Source organism: Cryptomeria japonica, chromosome 2 (assembly GCF_030272615.1).
Source record: "Cryptomeria japonica chromosome 2, Sugi_1.0, whole genome shotgun sequence".
Lineage (NCBI taxonomy): Eukaryota > Viridiplantae > Streptophyta > Pinopsida > Cupressales > Cupressaceae > Cryptomeria > Cryptomeria japonica.
Window position 1 is genome coordinate 487,874,774 of NC_081406.1, and position 24,744 is coordinate 487,899,517.

Here is a 24,744-nt window from a genome sequence, read left to right on the forward strand (position 1 = left end):
TTTTTACCAATTGAAGTTGTCCTCAAAATTAAAATAGATAATACAGAATAAACAAGAAGAACACAACCACAAGATGAACGTTGGAATTTGTACGTGGAAAACCCAAAAATGGAAAAACCACGGAGAGTGTTCACTCTTAGGAAAATGTAACTAGTTATAGTTTTGTTTACAAAGAAGTGGCTCACTGTTGGGTGGCTCACTGCCAGATTACAAAAACGGCTCACTACCAGATTCCTCACTGCAGATACAAAAGAAATGGCTCACTGTCGGAATGCTCACTACAATTGAAAGGGTTGAACTGAGAAAGTTTGTATCTCCAAATGCATCAGATCAGTTCCAAGTTAAGCTCATATTAAAAATCTCAGACTTTACAAAAGATCCAGTTAGAGATCTTTGCACTATTGTTCCACAACAGGTCTAGTAAAGGACTACTACACTATTGATTTCCTTTGTTGTCTGCAACTCTCACATACACCACTTTTTTTGCTACCAACTATCTTTCGCAGATCACACTCACTCCATCTTGATTCATTCACTTCTCTATGTCATCCATCACTCATGAACACACACACATACATATATATACGAGAGAGAACAAATACAAAATAGTGTGTTGGCCAAGCACACCACATTATCAATAAGCTCATGTCATCCTCCATAATACTTCTACATAATTTCTTTACATACTTCTGGTTACCAAGGCATATACTGTGATTACTAGAAAAGAGAAAGGGTCATCCGGACCCAAGAGAATGGACCTGTCTTCACAAGATCATGCTCAACATCTCCAAAATGTAGACTCCACAATATCACAATCACAAAACTCAAAGATATACTTTTGATAGATAGTAAAGTTGCAAACCGCTAACACCAGAACACATAACTAATACTAGGATATCGGGCTCAATGAGAACCCAATGGGACCTCAAAAGGTCATCATCCAAAATTGTCCATGCTACATAATAACTCCTAACCAAAAATCACAGCAATTGAACCCAACATACATAGCCACAACACTTTGCATAACATCCATAATATCCATAATGTTTGGACTCATATCCGGGCTTGCATACGTTGTCCGGTACAAAATCAGATGATTGGTTTGACATCAATGACAACATTATTCACACAAGTCTAATAGAACTCATGTCACAATCAAACTATAGATTTGAACTGATGTATGTTAAATCTCTTATAATTGCCAAATTTGATCTTACTCATTCTTCTCTTCTCAGATGCTAGAACGATCTTTTATATTCCTCCTTTGAGGGAGAGAGATCTTGATTTTTCCCCATCAGTGTGATGATTGTAGGAGAGGCACCTCTTTGCAGCTACCTCTTCATAGGGACACCTTGTTTCACCTTACTGAACCATTATATCTCTACACATCACTTCAAAATCTAACTAATTACCAATTATGAATTAAATCACATCGCTGACATTCAATGAGGGTGAAGCGATTCATAAGAGTATTATATTCTTCAACCATGGGCATTGTTGTCCTTTATAGTAAGTTGATCCTTCTCATTACTAAGGTTCAAATTACCAGAAAATCATGAAGTCTCATAAATGAGATGTTTTTCTAGTTGATTTTCTATTTCCTTTCTCCTTGTTTCAAGATGATTAAGGGTAATTAATAGGTGGGACATGATATTCCACCCTTCCCCAAATTGCTTGTCCTCAAGCATTGATCATTTTACTAAATATTCTTAATGTGAGGGTCCCTAGTTAGCCCTTGAATATTTAAGACAAGTTTTCTTTCATCAATTGTGATCGTAGGAATTGCTTTGGTTGTTCCTATGGATATCCCTTCAAGAAAAACCAAGGGATGAGCTTCTTGTATATCAAGATGAGGATTAGAAGCATGTCACACATCTATGACCTTAATTGTGAGATGATCATGCTGACTATGCCTTATATAATGGATACCTTTAGGAATTAGTTCATCGAATCCTAATGCTATAACATTTTTAAAGAAGTTTGATATCGTGCAAACAACTATTCTTAGTCATGCTCTGTACAAATTTTTAATATGACACTGTGTGATAAGCAGTTTTTGAAGTAATAAGTACTATTTAGAGAATAAAAGAGCTTTGGTACAAAGAGTTATGAAGTATCACTTATGATTGTAAGAGATATTTTTAGGATACCTCAAATAATGAATTTACTCCATCATTACATACCGATATGTCTAAATTCATTTCTTTATAAGTTGTTGGATGAATAAGCCAATAGTTAAAATAATTAGTGATGTGAATTTCAAAACATATAGAGGTTGTATGCAATTTGAACCCTCAATATCGAAAAGTGATTAGTTACTGAAAAATTTTAGTGGGTAGTATGAATGTTACTGACATTGTACTTACCAAATAGAGGTGAGTAATGAAGGAAATATGACATCACCTTTTTTTTTGCCATCTAGTTTGTATGCATATAAATTGTTATGGTTGGATATTGACAAATTGGTAAGCTTAGGTGGTAGGTTGAGATTAAATGTCTCATGAGTAAATTGAAAATGGCTTGTGTTATCTTTGTCTAACCTCATTCTTGACATGTTTTGTTTCTCCTTTTATGATGATTTATAAGAAACTTACTATAGTCATCAAGATCTTATACTATCACTTTGTGGTTTGAGCAATTGTACTTTCATACCTTTTTCCTTCCTATAGGTTTTCATAGTATCATTATGTTCAATAATCCCAAGTTGTCCCTCCCATGTTATTATGAGTATGGGACTCATGTTTGTAGAAATAAGGATCTTGATGATCTAAAATAATGCACCTCGTTTTGGATGGAATGTAAGAGTATAACTCTTAAAACATTTATAAGTACTCATGAAACATATTCATGGAAAAATTAAGCCATTCAAGGAAGGCACAGACACATACATGGAATAATCATGCTTAAAAAATGATAGACATCGGTCAAACACATAGATAAGCATAAAGTAAGAAGCATACACATGAGAAAGGTACACATAAAATACCCATGGAGTATTTATGTTGAAAATACATCGGATATGAAGTAAGAATAAGAGATACAAGCATATCCATAAAATCATAGACATTTGTAAAGCAGGAAGCAATATACCTAAATACATGTAATAAACATGTATACACATGAGGCATGGAGTGTACATGTAAGGCAACGCACATGAATATATGTAAGACATGAAGTAGCTACGTAGAGCATGAATTATACATATGCGTAGACACTTAAATTTGATTAATTAATTTAATCAAATTGACGTCCCTTGGTCGCTTGTATTAATTAAATAATTCATATTATTTAATTAAATATGGCATCCCTTTTGGCTAAATTAATCTAATTAATAATTTCATGTCCAATTAATTGATTAATCTCTCTTTCCTTTTCTTCTACTAAATAAAATAATTTATTTTATTTAGTTCATGTCACCTTTTTCCTCCTTTTATTTGAATTTAATTAATTCAAACAATTTAATTGAGTCACATGTCTCTTAACCTAAACCCCCATCTAACCCTTGTCCTAGCCTAACCCATGGGTTATAACCAACTCTATCCACTTAACCAACCTTATCCCTTCTAACCTCCCCCTCACATGTGTGTACACATTCCTAATATTCTAAATATTTGGAAAAGAATTTTGTTTATTTGGGTGTTTATCTCCCAAATAGACATGTGTACTCAGGGACACATGCCACTCCTCTCTTTGACACTTGTCTTTTCCAAAGACACTTGTCATTTTTGGTTGAGCCACTTTTGGAATCCCATTCCACATGACACCTTGAGGATTGTCGCTTTTCTTCTTTGAGGACAAGTGTCTCATTTCTCAAGCCCTTCCTCTCACTTCCAAACCTCATTTAATCCCTTTATTTTCTATGCATTTGATCCACTTTTTCACAATCATACTGTCATAATGCCAAATTAACTACTCATCTTGCACAATCATATCACCATTCACACCTTGCATCAACCATCATGGAGAAAAATCACACATCCATGTGAGATTTTGCCAAGATCAAGAGCTCAATGAAAAGTACAATAGAGAGACAAAATATAGATGATAGGAATAAACTGTATTCTATCAAGATGAAAATAATGATCAAATGGATCATCAATCAATAGATCACATACAATGAATATGAGCTTGCTTATATAGGCAAGGCTATATGGATAAGAGAGCACACAAACATGACATGTGGCTCAATGAGAAACAAGGGTAGGTAGGAGAAACAATAAAATATTCCACATGAGGTGGATCACCCATCGAATATGGAATGTAACAACAAGATAAGACCACAAAAGGTGGAAATTCTCCTACAACACACTATCCCAATGTGGCACAAACACCCAAGTGTCTCATACCCAAACTACTATGAATCCTAAGTAAACTTAAGTAAGGTGTAATAATATCCAAGATGAATAAATAATTACACCAACACCCCCCCTTAAGTGCAACTTAGGGGAATGAACTTAAGTCTACAATGCAACTAAGAAATGCAAGATGGGTCTTGACTACTAGGCCATGCTAGGTACCCATGTAAAAATGCAAATGCACACAAACCAATGCAATCTCTCATAAAGCGAGGAAAGAGAGAAAAACCCAATGGGAAAAAATCCTCCCCCAAAAGAGAGATGAAAACTATATACATAGAACTCTCATAGAAGCATGTGAAGGACAAAACCCCATGTGAGGAAAAAGTCCCCCCCATATGAGAGAAGAAGAGAAGCTAGGTAGCCCCCCCTCAATATAGAATCTGCACCAATGGTAGAAGCTCGAAGATGTATGAAGAAACTGCTCCACAAACATCAAACAACGTTCCTCCCCTTGGGAAGAAACAAAACTAAAGGTGTATCCATGAAGTCTCCCTAATCATGAAGGGAAGATGAAGGAAAAAAACTCATGATGAATGAAGTCTCTAAAAACTGCTCAAGGGTCCCCATGTCGATGATTAAAGATACCCCCTCTAAAGGTGGTGAATTGCTCCACACTACTGAAAAAGGCACACCAAGATCTAGTGGAGAAGAATGTAGAACAATATCCAAAGACTCACATGTCTCCTCAAAGAATAAAGAGACCTCCTCCAACTGTTGTACAAAAGTATCCACAATCATGTCAACATCGAAAGAATGATCATGTAGAGAATGCACAAGAGGGTCAAAGTGTTCCCTCGCAACAATCAAAGAAGGATCATATTCATCAAAGAGAAGATGAATGTCATCAATAATGTCTCCCATATCTGCAATGAAGGACTCCATAAACAAACTTGCAATGCCTGCCAAGTAGTCATCCCAATCAACTGAAGCTAGAAGACATGAAATATCCTGCTGCACTAAATCACAAGAAGGAAAAATTGTCGCACTAGTTACATCATCAGGTGCAATAGGTGATGTGATATCAATAGGAGGAGATGAAATGAAAGGCTCAATAATGGGGTCACATGTGAGAACACCCAAGTTCAAGTACCCAAAGTTCTCCTCAAAATCTATATCATCAACATAGGAAGAATCAACCTCATCAATAGGACCAAAATGTGAAAATGAGTACAACCGAGATGCATGATCAACCACCCTAGTCGCAATGATAGCTTTAGTCTCAAAGTCTCTAATGATAACTGAATTAGGTGTGAACTCCACAGTTTTCCTAGTTGCCCCATGTGTGATTTGATAGATGGAAAGAAGATTGTTTGTCAAGTGGGGTACACACAACACATCATTGAAGGAGTTATCCCTAATGGCAATAGATCCTTTCTCAATCACATCCATGTATGTATGATTACCCATCAAAATCTACAGCATGTGGGAAGGCTCAAATGAAGAGAACATAGACTGCAAAGATGCCATATGATGAGAAGCCCCTGAATCTAGAAGCCATCTCCCTGAATCATGACTTGTAGTAGCACAAAGAGCTTGTCCCTTTCCTTTATCTGTCCCAAAAGAGTGTTTCTTTCCTTTATAATTTTCTTTGGAAGCCAAAGTAGACATTCTAGAAGGTAGGTTTATTTTGTTCTTCTCAAGAAGATGCTTCAACTCATCAATATCCTTCTTGTAACAATGATGTTCATCATGTCCCGACTTCTTGCAATATGCACAAAAAAGATTGTCCTTATATGATTTCCTCTTAAGTGAGGATGTAGAATCACCTTGTTGTGGAGAGGAGGATTGTGCTCCATCTTGTTGTGGTTTAGACTTAGGTTGCTTTTGGTTCTTGCCTTTTCCTTGATTTCTTTGATTCCCTTTATTAGCCACCAAATCTTGTGACTTTGAATATTTGAGAATCCCCATCTTAGTCAACTTAGATTGCTCAAGAATCAACATCTTCGTGAATGCATCAAATGAGGGAGAAGTGTATGAGGAACCTTGAGCTAACCTATGGGTGTGAAAGCTAGATACAAAGGCTACATACTCTAATGGAAGCTTGTCCAACAAGTTGTAAACCAATTGAGCATCCCTTTTTTCAATGCCACAATCCTTTAGCTTTGCCCTTAGCTTATTGGCTTTTGTGACATAATCTTGGATTGTATCAAAATCCTTGGGATCCAATGTTGTGAGTTCACTATCAAGCTTTTAGCCCTTAATCTCATCAACTTGGCCATACAATTTCTCATAAATATCCCTAGCCTTTTTAATTGCAATACACTTATCAATGTGAAAAATGTGGTCATCTGATACATACTTTCTCAAAGTTCCAAGTGCCATATCATTCTTAGCGATCCATTCAATTTGAGCATTCGGATCAGCCTTAGGATCAGGTGGTGCTATTATAGTTCCATTTACATAATGAATGAGTCCCTTTTCCATTAGTTTACTCCAAGCCTTAATCTTCCATGAAGCATAATTATGAGGAGTTAAAAGTGAATATTTAGGAGAACCCATAGCACCAAAATAAAAAAAATAGAAGATGGATAGAGGCACAATCACACAAGACACCCCCCCAAATTACTCAATCAAGGAACCCCCTAAAATGGTATTTTGGCACTTTATACTTAGTGTGTATACAATGGGCCACTTGCAAAACAAGGCAAGGTGGACTTCTAATTTCAACTTTACAACTGCCTCAAATAGGCTATAAGAGACTCCAACAAATACTACAAGTGACCTAAACTGAGATCCAAGCAAAATACAAGTACCAAATAGGCCAAAAATGTCCAAATACTGAAAGTACAATTTCTACTCAAAATCACTGCAAATTAATGGAAGATTATGAAAGTAGACAAAAAATTATGCACTTTCAAAAAAAATGGCACCTAAAAAGGAAGATGTATGACCCCAAACGAAGCCTCTGAAGTTGCAAAATCTGGAATTAGATAGGTACACTCATTAAAATATGAGAATTATAAAAAATCCGTCCATCAAAATCAGAAAATTCCTCCACCACTGCAAAGAGCGTGAAATTCTAGCCCATTTCAAAAAAAAAATGCACCAAAAAAGGAGCAAAAATGAGCAAGATATAGGCATTTGAAGTTAAACTGCAATTTCAAAAATGCAAATGAGAGGGGGTGCATAAATTTTCAAAATATTTCTGATGTATGCTAACGTCAGAAACCAATGAGCTTAAAATTGAAGTCCATCTGGATGTCAAAACGGTTGTCACCCCTTCTTGCCAGTTGTACAAAAAATGCCACATGGCTCTCTGTTGTTGGTTCCGTACTGTACGAAAAAGATGATGTGTTGTATGAATTCGCTGATGTGGCGGTGCAGGTGGCAAGATGACATGTCAGGGTGTTTAGCCCATGAGACAGTGGTGGATGTGGGTCCTGTTGGAGGGGTGGCATTGGTGTGGAGGGCTGTGGTGATTTGGCCAGGAGCACGGGGGCTAGAGGGACCAGAGCATAGGGGCGGCAAATAACCAGCCGATGGGAGACTGGATGAACGACGAAGGATTGGATGGTCGATGGTTGTAAGGTGTCAACCAAGGTTGCAGAGTAGCTACCGGTGGAGAGGGGCTGACCAAGGAGAAAATATCAGTGGAGTAGCGATCATGGGCGGGAGTAGCAGGCACGGGCGGTGGTCAGCAGCGGTAGGTGGTGCAAAATGTAGTGGCAACCAGAAGTGTATGCAGCCAATGGGAGGAAGGTCCAGTGGGCTGGTTGGCAGCACAAAATAAGTGGTGGGAGCATTTACGACGGTGGTAGGTACAACGCCTGCAAGTCGTACTAGCCGTATAGGCTAAAAAATTTCCTCTAAAGCTCAATATGCAATTTTCACCAAAATAGGTCGTTTATACTCAATTTTCATGGAAATGACCTTCCAGACTCAACGGTGATGTCCAAATCACTATAAGACACACCCAAAAATAACACCTCCCCAAATCTGAAATTAGAAGCCTCCAAAATGTCTCCAAAAGGCTAATCAAAGAAGCCCTTTAAGCTCTGATACCATGTGAGATTTTGTCAAGATCAAGAGCTCAATGAAAAGTACAATAGAGAGACAAAATATAGATGATAGGAATAAATTGTATTCTATCAAGATGAAAATAATGATCAACTGAATCATTAATCAATCAATCACATATAATGAATATGAGCATGCTTATATAGACAAGGCTATATGGATAAGAGAGCACACAAACATGACATGTGGCTCAATGAGAAACAAGGGTAGGTAGGAAATAGGTGTGGTAGGTAGGAGAAACAATAAAATATTCCACATGAGGTGGATCACCCACCGAATGTGGAATGTAACAACAAGATAAAACCACAAAAGGTGGAAATTCTCCTACAACACACTATCCCAATGTGGCACAAACACCCAAGTGTCTCATACCCAAACTACTATGAAATGCATTATCTTAAGTAAACTTAAGTAAGGTGTAATAATATCCAAGATGAATAAATAATTACACCAACAATCCATAATGTCATGAGCACACATCAAATCGGAGAACTATCAAAGCGAAGTTAATTTTGGGTTTGCATTTGTTTTATTTCATTTGTTATTTCCAATTTTGCCTCTACAACTTTCTCATCTTGAGTATTTGATGGAATTTTGTATTTACTTAGATTGTTAGCTTAGTATTTCAATCATTATATTTCATGCATCATTTTCACTCAAACATTTCTGGCATGCCCGGTGGGACCCACTTCATGAGTCATTTTAATGTTTTTTTGTTGTTTTAGTGATTTTTAATTGCAGATTGTTAGTGCTTGGAGGCAAAAACGTGATTTCAAAGGTCGACTTGCACTTCGGCGGAGGTCATTTCATCACCAGGTCAACTTTTGCAGCCTCGCAGGATCGCGGTCAAGTCTAGTGAGTTCAATACCAACTCCAATGGGAATGCATTCCCGCCATTTCATCTGGGGGTATAAAATTCCTTGTGATTTTCGTAGTCCCGCGGGTTTGAGGGTAACTCCCATGGATTTGAATTGGTAATTTTTAACTCTGGGCCTTTTTGCTCTTGGGTGTATCTACTTATTGTTTTGTCATTTTAGTGCAGTTTAGTGGGTTCGTGGGTAGCTATAGCAGGTTTGTTTTAGGTCCATTTTGTTCTATGTTATACTCTCAGGACTACATTTGTCATTTTGTAGTTTAGTGGCTTTGCTGCATTCTATAGTGGGTTTGTGGGTAACTCTAATAGGTTTGCCCTATTAGTGATGTTTTATGTTTCTACTCTCGGGTTTTTAAATCAAAGTAACATGGTCCAATGGGTTTGAACCCAGGTCTAGCAGGTTTGAGCCTTAGTCCAACGGGTTTGATATCAACTGAGCTGGGTTTGCTCTATGTTTAGGTAGTATAGCAGGTTTGCACTGTGCTTTTGGGGGTTCATGGTCTCTTTGTTTTTACTGTCATTTTCTCGAATCTATATTTTATCAAATTATTGCCAACTCACTAACTTTTGTTGTTTGAATGACTTTTCACTAACATTTGTGCAACTATATTTCTTGATTGAAGACCTCGCACTTTAAACACTAATGGTTTATTGTAGGACCACCAAAGAGGGTGCCTTTTGAAAACATCTTTTCCTTGAATGATTTTTAAATTTGCATCATGCTTTATTGCTGAATCTAGTGGCACACTTCAATTTGATAAAGGAAAATAACAAGTGATTTTTGTTCTTGGCATGCTTGTACATGTAGAGTGGACCTACTGCTAACACACACTATCCTCTCCCTTGGCTTTCGTGGTCCTGGGTGCAAGAGAAAAGTGTTAGTGACACTTGATTTTTTTTTTTTATTAGAGGGCCTACCTCCTGAGAAGCCATTAAGGATGGTGAGATGGAACAAACCAAACGGTACTTCTTCAACCCGCTATATAAATTAAAAAGTCAAGTGAAAACCATTACTGCTTGGTGATGGGCATCTACACTGGCGGTTCCTTTGGGATAGGCTCTTAAGTGAGTCACCGCCGCATGCATATACGCCAAGTTCCACTGAAGTTCCCTCACTACAAACCATGTTTTAGTAGCCAAAATCCTTTATGATTGTTGGTGCAAGAGGTTAGACCTTTGAAGCTGCCCTAATTCGTATTGTTTATAATTGAGATAGATGTCCCTCAGTTCATAAGGTCTTCAGATCTTTGGGGCATGATATTTTAGTGTGCTTGTGAAGTGCGTGTCATGGTGGGGGAGCCCGTGCCACCAAAATCTCTATCTATACGCTATGTTTCAGTATTTGAAGAAATCCAAGTGGGGATTCAACAAGTAGTATCCATCTTTCCAAACTCGAGTTATCTTATCTGATTTGCATTCATGTTTTGACCAATGTGCATAAACATCTTGGGATAATTTAGGCCCTCTTTATCTTAGTTGTATTAGATGTTTTGTTTTCGTGCTTGATCTTTTGCCAAAACTAGTCCAAACTATCAAAGACTTCATTTCACCGAGTTTTGTTTAGTTTTGTTCTTTAGCGAGTTTGCTTGCTGGTCTAGTGGAAACGCCTTTTACTTTGAGCTAGATTGACATACTTAGTATAGTCACTGTCATTCCATCTCTTGTGGGTTTTCTCTCCAAAACAATGGGTTTGGGTTGTGCTTTTGTCAAGCTTTGTAGTTGTCCCAGCCTAGTGAGTTTGCACCCAACTTTAGCGGGTTTGCCATTATCTTTTCTAGTCATCTTGGTCATTGGATATTTTAGCGGATTTGCACCCAAGTCTGGCGAGTTTTCCCTTTACTTTTGTGGGTTCATCTCATACTCCAGTGGGTTTGCTCCTCTTTGTCGCATTGTGCTGCCAAAATTTATCTCTAGCAGATTCAAACCTTATTCCATCGAGTTTGTTCTTTAGTTTGGCAAGTTTGACCTTGTAATAAGTTTAGTTCATCTTTGTCCTCGATACCAAGATATCATTTGGTTTGTCAATTTTTCACCTGGGTTTTCCAGTGGTTGTTTTGATCATCATTCCTATCCTATGATGTCATTATCGACATCTTTGCTCTCATTTGTGTTGTGTCGCTTGGATTTCATCACCAATTCATGTTCTTTCCCAAAGTTAAGGATAATCTTTCTAATCAAAATCAATCTTTCTTTCCCAGGCAATTGCATCATTAGTCCATCATTCCTTTTCATTGCATTAATCGTTCGATCTTCCTGTCTTTCACTCCTTTCCATCATTCGATTCAGTGACCCAAATATTTTCGATCCTTTCGGTCTCAGTTATCTCAAATTGCAATATAGTCTACTTTTTTTACACGATAGTTATCACCAACTCTTCGACTGTATCGTGTCTGGAGTTTAATAGTTTACTTCACTATGGTCTTATCACCTCGGTCCCGAGGTTTCATTCACATTGATTTACCTCATTGCTTGAGTGACTTCAATGTCACATCGCTTCATTTAGATGTCATCCCATTGTAACTTGAGTGTCAATCTATCCCAACCAATTGGTTTTCAAATCATCGCTTCCATCTCCATTCCTTTTTTTCATTAGCTAGATCAAATCAAACAATCAATTCAATCCTTGACCAGATTTGTGTTTTCATCACCTCATCATTTCATCTTGTGGTTGATGCTCATCATCACTCAATCTTGATCTCAGCAAGCCATGGAACAACAACCTTCTCTATTTGGAGTAGGATTTTTTGATTCACAATCAAATCCCAATTCGAGCATCAACCCCTTCATGTCAGGAAATGTTCCTCTAAGTTATGATCCGCTTAACTTGATTGTCTTTAATGATACTATGGTTAATCAAGTTGATGAGACAGATTCCCAAATCAATCCTGTTGGTCAATTTCTCTCAAATCTAGATAATGCCCAAATGATGGTTGAAATCATAGAGAGTAGCAAAAGCTTCATCTTCATGAACATGGTTTCCCAAGGTATGACTGTTGTATTGCTTGATACACCTGTGACAACTAGTCCGCAAGAACCCCTCAACAAAAAGTACCTCCCCAACAACCCTTGTCATCAGTGTTGTTGACTCAAAAAGTCCAAATGACACCACCACAATAGAGTTCCCAACTTGCATCTATCGGATTACCACCTATGGGTATCCTGGGAGAGCCTTATCAACCACTTTGTGCCAATTCATCAGGGCTTGCACCACCTCCACTCGTAGGAGGAGGAATCTATAATGAACCAGTTAATGTACCATCTACACAACTTATCACATTACTTCCCTTGATGGTTCAAATGCCCATGACTCTCTAGTGTGGTACACGTTACACCTTTCACTAATCCAGTCACACGACCTATAAATGTGTCTTCCACACAAGCACCCACTTGGAAATGCCAGGCTGTCTGCCACCACCTATTACACATGCTATGACTAGGGGCACGAGTTACATGATGCCATCATCATCCACACCCCCTCCCATGCACTCCATGTCGTAAGTTGTCAGTGCCCTGTTGTATCAACCCCAAGTGACTTTACAACCTGTCATCTCACAACCATGATTTAGTTACTTGCAAGCACCACCTTCATCCTATGTCGTGACAATTATTCATCAATTGCTAGGTGGCACCAATATGAATCCCTCATTGTATAATGCTCAACCCAACATTCATCCTAACTATACTTGGAGGCAGTTATCTTCAGGGTGGCACTCCTCAATTCCAACAATTTTTGAATGTGCAATATCAACAACAATATATCACTCCACAACATAATGTTGCAACATACTCGCAACCACCCCAATATCAACAACCACCACTTGTCCAACAACTGTTCCTGTTTATCAAAATGTGACAAGTTATAAAAATCTGCCACAATAATCAAACTATCTCCATTCACATCAAGTGGCATATCAGGTAACACATTATCAATCTACTATGTCATCTCCTAATTTGTTTCTTGTTAATACTAAATGGGAATAAATGAAGGCCACTCTCAAAACCTTACAAGATAACTACTCCAACCAAGTTTTTATATTTGATGAGCTCTGTCATTACGCATTCGACAAGTTGATAATGACAATGCCCTTCCCAAAACACTTTGAAATGCCAAAATTTGATAAATACAAGGAGAAAGGTGATCCTCGTCATCACATTAAGGATTTCTTTATGGCTTGTCAGGAGGTGTCATGGTGTGACAACTATCTTTTGCGATTGTTCCCTAAAAGTCTTAGTGGATCCTCTAGAATGGTTTTGCATGTTGCCATTCGACACTATTACTACATTTGTAGACTTGTCAGAGCGCTTTGTGGCTCATTATCACTACAACATAGAAAATAACATCTCTATGCTTGACCTCTGTCAAACCAGGTAGAAAGGAGGTGAGAGCCTCTTAGACTACATCCAAAGATGGAGAGCTTTCACTGGCCGCCTCCCATGTACAATGCTAGACACTCAATTGGTCCCGGTGTTCATCGATAATCTTCACATGAAGCTTGCATATCATATATGATTGAATTGGGCAAGCACCTTCAAAGACATCATGTCTAAAGGGTCATCGATAGAAAAGGCTTTGATTGAAAAAGGGATCATCAAACTCTACAAATAATATTCTGATGAGCCTAGTAATGATAAACAAAGTTATTGGAATAAAAACAAGAACATTGTAGGCGATGGAGTAATTGATTCCAAGATAGTGCGATGTTAGTTTGCGCCCATGGCAGAACCATTAGATGTAATTTTTAAATGCATTGAGTAGCACAATTTGGTCATATATCCACAAGTTATCAAGTCCAAGCCTAAGCCTGACTGGTATAAGGATAATGAATCTGCACCTATCATCATATTAAGGGTCATGACATGAACAACTAGTGTATGAAACTCAAGCACTTGGTTCAAGATCTTATTGACTAGGGCAAAATTGTTGTTGACCCTATCATGGGAAAGTCACCAAATTCTAACCTTGGCATGTATAAGAACGCTTTCATTAAACATCAAGGAGAAGCTAGTACATCTAACGCTGGTCATACCCACACTACCAACAACATCAATTACAACAATGTGCCATTCGATTACAGTAGTACAATAGGTTGCATTACTCAGGTGGAGGATCATGTCAACATGATTAACATCAAGGGAGTTGATACCTAATGTGCACTAACCACCAGGAGTCATGACAGTTCTTGGGGCCCTAGTGCCTACTAAAACCTTAATGTTCATGCCTATCCAATATAACATTATTGAGCATTTAGGGAAAACTCTTGCACGGATCTCAATCTTGGATTTGCTAAAAGCCTCACCTACCCATCACGAGATTCTTACCCGAACATTGCAAGAGGTCCGTGTTCCCAACAATATAGACCCTATGCAATTTCAAGCTATGGTAGCTTACATGTCATCCACATATAACCTTAGTTTTATACAATTTGATGCCATGGTCCTAGATCCACGGTCATATCCGCCCTCTAAACATTGAAGCCATTGTGAAACACTATAAGGTGAAGCATGTTTTGATTGATAATAGTTTTGCCTTGAATATTTGTACATTGAGATTTGTTACTCAAGTGGGGTACACTTTTGCGGAGATGCATAATCAATGCATCACCATCAAGGCATATGATAATGTTGAGAGAAGTTCAATGGGGATGATTAATCTCCCTATTTAGGTGGGTCCAGTGACAAATAGCACATTATGCCATGTCATTGATCTTGACTTGCCATTCAATATCCTCCTCAGTCTCTCATGGATCCATGCTATGTAGGCCATCCCTTCCACTTACCATCTGAGCCTCAAGTTTCCATATCAAGGCCATGAAATCATGATTCATGGCAACACTCAACCATTCTAGTACTGCCTTGCTCTTAAGGCTTCCTCTCCATATTCACATCATTGCTTAGGCATCAACATCGGAGATTCTCAAGCCACATCATCATCCTAATATGTTGACCCCATCATCGACATCCTTGTTGATTTGACAGTGGGACATGAAATGCTTTATCTCATGGATGGATTTTCTGGGTATAACCAAATAAAGATAACTGAAGAAGATCAACATAAGATAGCATTTACCACTCCATGGGGAATTTTTTGTTACCAAGTGATGCCTTTTGGTCTCAAGAACGTTGGCACCACATATTAACGCACAATGACAACAAGTTTTCATGACCTTATGCACAAGATACTAGAAGATTATGTAGATGACATACTGGGTAAATCAAAGACAAGAGCAGAGCATCTAGTTATCCTTGAGCAGATATTTGAATGACTGGATAAATATAAGTTACACCTAAACCCTACAAAGTGTGTGTTTGGAGCTACATCAGGTAAGCTCCTAGGATTCATTGTTTCTTGGTGCGACATTGAGGTTTATTCGAAGAAATTCAAAGCAATCTTAGATATGCCTCCTCCCAAAACATTGAAGAATCTATGAAGCTTGTAAGGAAAATTACAATTCTTTAGGCATTTTATTGCCCAACTTGAAGATAACTGTCAACCATTTACTTATCTCCTTACAAAAGGTGCAACTCCTTGTAAAGCTCTGCTAACACTAGCCCCCCCATGCTATCGTACCACCATCAACTATTTTTATCACCACTTGGATCATGACCAGTACCACCGATTTGTCGCCCCTATCTGGTAGAATGTATCCACAAAAAAGGGTGCAAACATAGAAATAGATCCTCCTCTCTGGCACCACCTGTGCGAATAGCTTCTCTAAGGATAGTTGTCTGTGATGTAGAGGTGCATCCACACCTACTAGGAGTCTCACCACATCTGCCTGCTCTATCCTCTAGTCTATCCACTGATGCCTCATATCAGCTACTTGTAGATCCGATATACATCCTCGAAGGTCACTATGATCTCTCTTGTCGGTAAGTGGAAGGTTGTTGTCTCATTCCTCCACTGCTTGATAAGTGTCATCAACATCATCAAGTGCGACCTCACGTGGGGCATCCACACCACGTAGCCCAACCCAATCACATTGATCCACACCCACTTTGCAATGCTAAGCTCATATTCAATCCACAACATTGTTGATCATCTCTCTTGGCTCACCAGCATGTCCACACTCCACTTCAACAAGTCACAGAGCAACTAGTTAGCTTGCCTCATATTCTTTTCTTCTAGCCTATCCTCTTCGCCTCCTAGAAAATATCCTAGTCTTTTCCTAACCTCAAACTCGCTATTGTTCCTCTAATAGTTGTTTCCTTCTTTCCCAGTCTAGTGGGTTCGCAAACCCGCCAAACTTTCTATCGCGGGAATGCATTCTCGCCGAACCTTATGTAATCCCACCAAGGCGGGATCGCGTTCCCGCTAATTCCCAAGCCCTCGTTCGTGCACCCACTGATACGGAAACATGAACCTGAACCCTACCCTTTCCCCTTCCTACCCTAAGTGATCTTGCAATTGCGAGAACACGTACCCGCGAGACCCAACAACAAACCCACTAGACATAATCCAACGAGAATGTGTTTTCTCTGACCTAAATATGTTAAAAACATGATCAAAATATAAAGGTATGGTTTTCGATGCCTTCCTCTCGGTTTGGAGTCTAATGTAGCCTGACGCTCCTCACCACGTCCACTTGATGCCTTGGTCACCCCCGATCTACCATCTCGTCTGCGCACATTGAAAGCTCTAAAATGCACTATAAACTCACAAAATCACTCTAGACCTCTCACTTCTTAATCTTGCAATGCAGAAATGAGCCTCAATTTTGCCACATTTGGTAATATAACGTTCTTAGATTTCCCATTTTGGTTGTCCTGGTCCCTCCCAGACCTTTTTTTAGCATATCTTCTTCTTGCAGTCTCTATTTAGGGTGTCATTTTCGCCTCTTGGTCCTGTTTCTTGCTTCCTTCCTTCATGTACGTTGGGGCAATGTTTATTTTGAGACGTTGCAAAGGCCTCTATTTTCCATGTGCCATCTCGAGGGGGCATCATTCCCTCATCCTCCATATATCATCAATTCAGGCTAGGGGCATCTTTTCGCTTCTTTTGTGCCTGTTCTTCAAGTCACGAGTGTCTTATTGTCTTCACACCGACACTATTCTAACGCCACCACGAAGAGGGGCAAAATGTAGACAATTAAATTTGATTAATTAATTTTATCAAAGTGAATTCCCTTGGTCACTTGTATTAATTAAATAATCCATACTATTTAATTAAATACGACAACCCTTTTGGCTAAGTTAATCTAATTAATAAAGCCATGTCCAATTAATTAATTAATCTTGATATTCTAAGTATTTGGAAAAGTATCTTGTTTATTTGGGTGTTTATCTCCCAAATAGACATGTGTCCTCAGGGACACATGTTACTCCTCTTTTTGATACTTGTCTTTTCCAAAGACACTTGTCATTTTTGGTTGAGCCACTTTGAGGAAAAGTGTAGAATCCCATTCCACATGGCACCTTGAAGAATTTCACTTGTCTTCTTTGAGGACAAGTGTCTCATTTCTCAAGTCCTTCCTCTCCCTTATGAATTCTATTTAATCCCTCCATTTTCTATGCATTTGATCCACTTTTTCACAATCATACCATTGCAATGCCAAATTAACTACTCATCTTGCACAATCATACCACCATCCACACCTTGCATCAACCATCATGGAGAAAAATTGAGCATCCGCAACATCATGAGCACACATCAAATCAGAGAACTATCAAAGCGAAGTTAATTTTGGGTTTGCATTTGTTTATTTCATTTGTTATTTCCAATTTTGCTTCTGTAACATTCTCATCTTGAGTGTTTGATGGAATTTTTTGTTTGCTTAGATTGTTAGCATAGTATTTCAATCGTTATATTTCACGCATGATTTTCACTCACACAATATGAATATACACAAGGCATGAATCATTAAGTATAAGGAGGAATACATGCAAGGCATGGATCATGCACATAAATACATTTCAGACCAAGGCATACATGAGAAAGGTATACATATAAAACATGCATGAGTTAAACATACATGAAACACTTTAGGCATGAATCCAATATGTCAATCATGAGGCATATACATAGATACATAAGACATGAATCATACACACAAATACACATAAGGTGTAAAGCATGAACTATACACATGAATATACATAAAGCATGAATCACTCACGTAAATACATGTAAGGTATGAATCATTTACATGAATATGTAAGGTATAAAACATACTCATGAATACACATAGCACATGAATCATACAAATGAATACACGTAGCACACGAATCATACACACGAATATACGTAGACATGAATCATACATTTAAAACATGAAGTAATAGATAAATACACATAAGGTACAAGCATATATTAGAAATGCACTCATAGAGTGGATATGTTAAAGACACATTAGTCATGAAGCATACATGAGAAAAGTTTTCACAAAGTAGACATGCTAAAAACACCTCATTCACATAAATACACAAGATATAAAACACATATGCTAGAAACATGCCAAACATGACACAAACACAAGGTATACATGAGAAAAGTCTAAATATAAAACACCCATGGAGTAGGCATGCTCAAAACACATTAGACATGAAGCAGTTAAAAATACACTCATAAGAATGCAATGTTGACCTAATCACTTCAATTTTTGAGATTTTTAAGAAGAGGGCTGAATAATTAGCCCTAGTCATTATAGTAGGTTCATCCAACAGGCTGGCAAAATCATGCTCCAATACCACTTGTAATTTACCCAATTTTTTCCCTAATTAAGGTAAAGTAGGGTTTATAGATACCTATTACTTTGATTGAAACACTGGAGGTAGCTTAGGAAATACACATAATTATAATTTATTAAATAAATTTATTAATTAGAAAAGACCAATCATATATATATAAAGCATTGTCATAATTACAAGATTAAAATATGCTTGAGAGAGTTAAATCATAGAAGGGCATATGATAGGATGAATAAGAGGGGTGCCCCAGAGACCCTCTACCCTAGGTCCAAGGATGGACCTTATCCCCCTTGGCCTCATGTGGCCCGTGCCATCCAAATGAGGTGGAATACCTAGTGAGGTATCCTATCACCATTTTTCTCAACTTTTCCATAATTATCCTATTCCTTATGATTAATGCATCTATTTACCAAGATAGAGAGTATGAGGGCTCTTTACAATAGGGTTCCTAGGAAGTCCATCCTTATAGGCCCAAAGGTAGTACCCTTTTGACCTGATGGGATTTCTCGATCTTATACCATGAGGTGGTGTTCCTAGAAGGTGATCCCAACAATGTGTCCCTACTTGTAAAACCCTCTCCTATTATCTTGGTTGTAAACATTTAGAACATATGCAAGTACATATTTTTCATATAATACATTTATTACAGATATCATTATCAAATTTTTATTTACTTTAGTGTTATATATATATATATATATATATTAACATAACATAATATGAGTAAAAAAATGAACATATTAAAAATTACATGTATTATGCTATATTAAATAATCATTACAACAATATGCTATTAGTCAGTAGTATGAAAAATCACATATATTAATAATATTATTTTATGCCATATATGGGAACACATATCACAAACAAAGTATAAATTTGAATTGTTCTATGTTAAATCTCTTATAATTGCCTAATATGATCTTACTCCTTCCTCTCTTCTTGGATACTGGAATGGTCTTCTATATTCTTGCTTTGAGGGTGATGATTATAGGAGAGGTGCTACCTCTTCATAGTGACGCCTTGCTTCACCTTAATGAATTGTTCTATCTCTAAACATCATTTCTAAATCTAACTAATTACCAGTTATGAATTAAATCACATCGTTGACATTAAATGAGGGTGAAGTGATTCATAAGAGTATTATATTCTTCAACCATGGGCATTTTTGTCTTTTATAGTATGTCGATCCTTCTCATTGTTGAGGTTCAAATTGCTAGAGAATCATGAAGTCTCATTAATGAGATGATTTTTTTGGCTGATTTTGTGTTTCCTTTCTCCCTGTTTGAAGACAATTAAGGGTAATTAATAGGTGGGACATGATAGATGCACTGAAGAGGATTAATGGTAACATTATAAGTGCATGCATTATTTTATTGTTGAATAATACAAGGAGTATGGATATTTTGGAGAAAATGTTTTTCCCTTTTGAAGGTTTTTTGGTATATATTATATTATCTTGTGGCTTATTTGATATATACATTATGATTATTCAATAAGATTGTATGCTTTAAAATTCCTATTTTTATATTATTATATGTTTTCAAGGACCCTAAGTACACACATAAGGTTTATAAATGTTTTGGAACCTTTATTTTAATGTATGATTGAGTTTTAGATCCTTTTAATGGCCCTTTTGGTTGATGATGAAAAATTGAGTGTTGAGGAATAGAATGGGTGATGTGTTATCATCCCATTTCATCCTCCAAAGTTTGTTGAGGAGTAAGTATATATAGATAACTTCCTTCCATAACTCAACCATTTGGGGGACACGTGGAGTTCTTGAAAGGAAGAATCTGCCATCCTTCATGATTCATTGATAAAATAAGATTTCTTAGAAAGATGGAATGTGAAGGTGACAAGTGTCACCTTCATATTTAAGGATTCTATTGTTTGTTTCTATTTATTTTCTTTGGGTTGAAATGGAAAGGCGTTTTTACATTTGTTTTTGTTTTTGTTGTTTTCCTTTTATTCTTAGTTTTTAAATTTTTTTTTTTATTTCTTTCTGTAGCTTCTTAATTGGAGGGAAATGTTGGGAATTCCTTGGGGGAATTTGGAGATCTACTCAATGTAAGGAGAGCAAAGAATATATTATGGTTTGGGAGAGAAAAAAATATATGGGAATTGAAGAGAATTTTGACACGGACAATGTAGAAGACTCACGACTATAATAAATGTAGAAAAGGCTAGTTTTCTCATTTTAATTGGTTTATGATTGATTATGAATTATCTTAAACAAGTAAATTGCCTTGTTGAGATTATGTATGAAATTAGTTGTAATTTTTTTGGAATTATGGCATTATGATTTTCTTTACTTCAATGAGTGGTGTATGAGTATTTTGTGTCTTGATGATGGTGACTTAATAAATAGTGTGAGTTTTCATATATGTGTGTATACCATTTTTATAGTGTTTTTAGAGATGTAATAAACCTGTGAATCTTGGGGGTTCTGGTGTGTCTCCCTACTTGAGGGTTGGATAGAGTCTATACATGGCTTGATGATACCATATTGGATGGGTGAAGAGCTTGTGAAATTTTATTGGCATGTGTTTACTCTTTGAAGATGGTTGTTCGAGCTTCACTTTCTTGTTGATCTATAAAATTGAATATCTCTTTTATGTAATGCAATCATGCAATTCATTGTCTCTGAGAAATGAAATAAAATGTATTAATATTAGTAAAGTAGGTTCTATTAGGAACATCATGAAAGAAAGAACCAAATAATTGATTTAATGTTGTGTAGCTAGTGCATTTGGTGTTTCCTATCTTATGTTGTTTTCATTAATATGCATGAAATAAAATCTGTAGTTTAAACTTGAATTGGCATAATTTGAAAAGATTTTGGAAAGATAATTGAAATGACCCTATAATCTCTCCTACCTTGAGAAGTAGTAATAGAAGAAAATGATTAAATGTTAATGACAAATCTATATTGTTTTTTAAATTTATTTAGGTGTTGTTAATCTAGTTAATGTTTATTTCGGTTTTATTACATTATTGGATACCTATTAAATGGGAATTTGTAGTTCATCCCTCTTACACTTTTATGTAGATGCATGTAAAAGCAACATAAATGGATATTTTCCAATTTATTAAAAACCATTTAACCCCATGTAAAATACTTATCTCTATATGTATATTTGCACATATTTTTGTAGCCCATGCATACATACATACATACATAATTACATATGTATGCACACACACACACACACACACACACACACACACACACACACACACACACACACACACACACACACACACACACACACACACACACACACACACACACACACACACACACAATAATGTCCCATTATGAGGCCTAGAGGACCTAAACAAAATAAACAACAATAAAATGCGAATAATTTTTTTTTTTTTTAAATTCTATTAAACAAAGATCAAACAAAATTTACCAAACAAAGCCACATATTGAATCTTTCTAAATATTAGATGTAAACCCGAAAATCTAATCCCCAAATTATTTCCAGCAATCGACACTTGCTTTAAAATTTTCTCATCACTGTAAATCAACAGACAGATTTTAATTTAGATTGAAAGGAAATTTAACATGCAAGAAAAGAATCAAATTCCCAACCTTTTTACATTATTCGGTAAATAGAGGTAGAAGCAGTAATCGCAACGCACCAAACCAAAGAGCTCCAATCCAGGAATTTCAACCCAAAAATCTCCAATACCCAATCCTCTTTTCTCATTTTCAATTTCTTCTTTCCTAACCAGAGATTTCCCAATATTCATTTTGAAACCCATCTCCAAAAAATCATGCACACCCAGAAGCCTTCACGACAAGATCCCCATATTTCCCCAAAAAGCCCAAATAAAATATTTCCCAAGTGTAACTCCCAAATGCATGCGAGAATACCCAAATTAATAAAGCTCATTAATTACTCTTTTGTAACTCTCTTAATTATACAAATTTTAATTTTTAAAACAACTAATTAACATTTATATTTTTAATCTTTTATTCCATGAGCACAAAGTAAATTCCAAATTAAATATTTAATTACCCTATTTAATTAATCCTTTACAACGAGGATAAAATAAATTTATTATTTTACCACTAACATTAGTTTAATTTAATTTTCTACAATTGCAATTTTGCTAATTAATTAATCATTAATATTCAAATACCATTAATATATAATATTAATCTTTGTCACAAAATAATAGATAATAGTTAAATTAAACACAGGAGCTATGAATTACGACAAACCAAAACATGAAGACCAACATAAAAGACTAACAGGGCAAACAACAGACATGACTAGCAACAAAACATTGGGATACTTGACAAGCATCTCCTTCTCGCGGAACGAGGGTTGCGTTAGGGTCTTACTGATAACTCTGATTTTCTACTTTACAATTGGGTAATAGAGCATGCTCAGACCTGAAGATTCAAGTGGGGTCGATGCTCGATACCTGTAGAGATGCATAAGAAAACTGTCGAACATATACATATAAATCATATAATTGCATAGTGTGAAAAGGGAATGAAAGTGACATAGCTTGCCCATAAAGAGCAGTGCGGTGCTTTTCCCTTTCACCCAAGCACAACAGAGATAAAACGCAATGTATATCAGAACAATTAAACATTGATAAATATAATGACTAAATCCTAACATCACATATATAATTCATTTCATTAAACATTTGAATAACTAAGTATAAATGCCGTCATATAATCATATCATAGACATCAACATGAAAATCATCATGAAAAACATCATCAATCCTTAAAGCATATATCTAAGCATATATCTAACGCAAGGGCCATCCAGAGTCAAAATACGTTAACTCGAGTCTAACCAAGGGAGGGGCATTACATCCTCCCTTCCTAGGGTTCGACTTACTCCTAGAAGTCACAATGCTAAGATAAGAAAAACAAGATCACATTAGTCATAACACTTTTATTAAGTAATTCTAAAATCCTCATTCTACAAATAATCTTGCAAAACAGAGTTTCTCCTCTAAATTCCTTATCGGAAAGTAAACATATCATAATGTACAACATAAAAATTTACACTTTTCAAAGATGAGAACACTTCCTTAACATCTATACATACATTTCTTCCTATACACCAGGGTAAATATAACATATTTTCCAATTAAGTTCTTCAATTTCAGTCATAACTAATGTATCATTTATCATCTAAGGTCCATAACACATACACATGCAAGAAGAAAAGAGTTCATGGTACATATGTCATATCACATCAACAACAAACCAATCATAAAGCACAAAAACAATCTCAATCTAAGAGAGGCAGTGAATATAATTATATACATCAACCATCTAATGCTGACTTAATTCAAAGAGAATCCATGTCTTCAGACATCCCAAAACACATGCCAAACAATCAATTTGCATAACTTTAAATTTATCTCATGCATATAACCCAATCTACTTGTTCCAATTCACACTTCTTCCTGATATATCTTATGATCCCAAATGGTTACAAATAATCTTCATCATAGAGAATACACTTTTATTTCCTTAGGTTACTTTTAATCCTATATGATTACCCAACATGCCTAGATCCAATCTCCATGCTGTTCTCCCTTAACACACTATCAGAGGTTCAAGCGAACATGATAGAAATAACACTTAACACTCAACTAGGGCCAACTAATTCAAACATTCAGAATGACCACCAAGAACAAAAGAGAAAATGATTCAAGAAACAAAACTGTCAAGCTCAACATTAAATAATGAAAAACACTGGTGGTTTCGACAAATCAACAACACCAAAACACGACAAGTGACATAGATTAAAGGGAAAGAAGAGA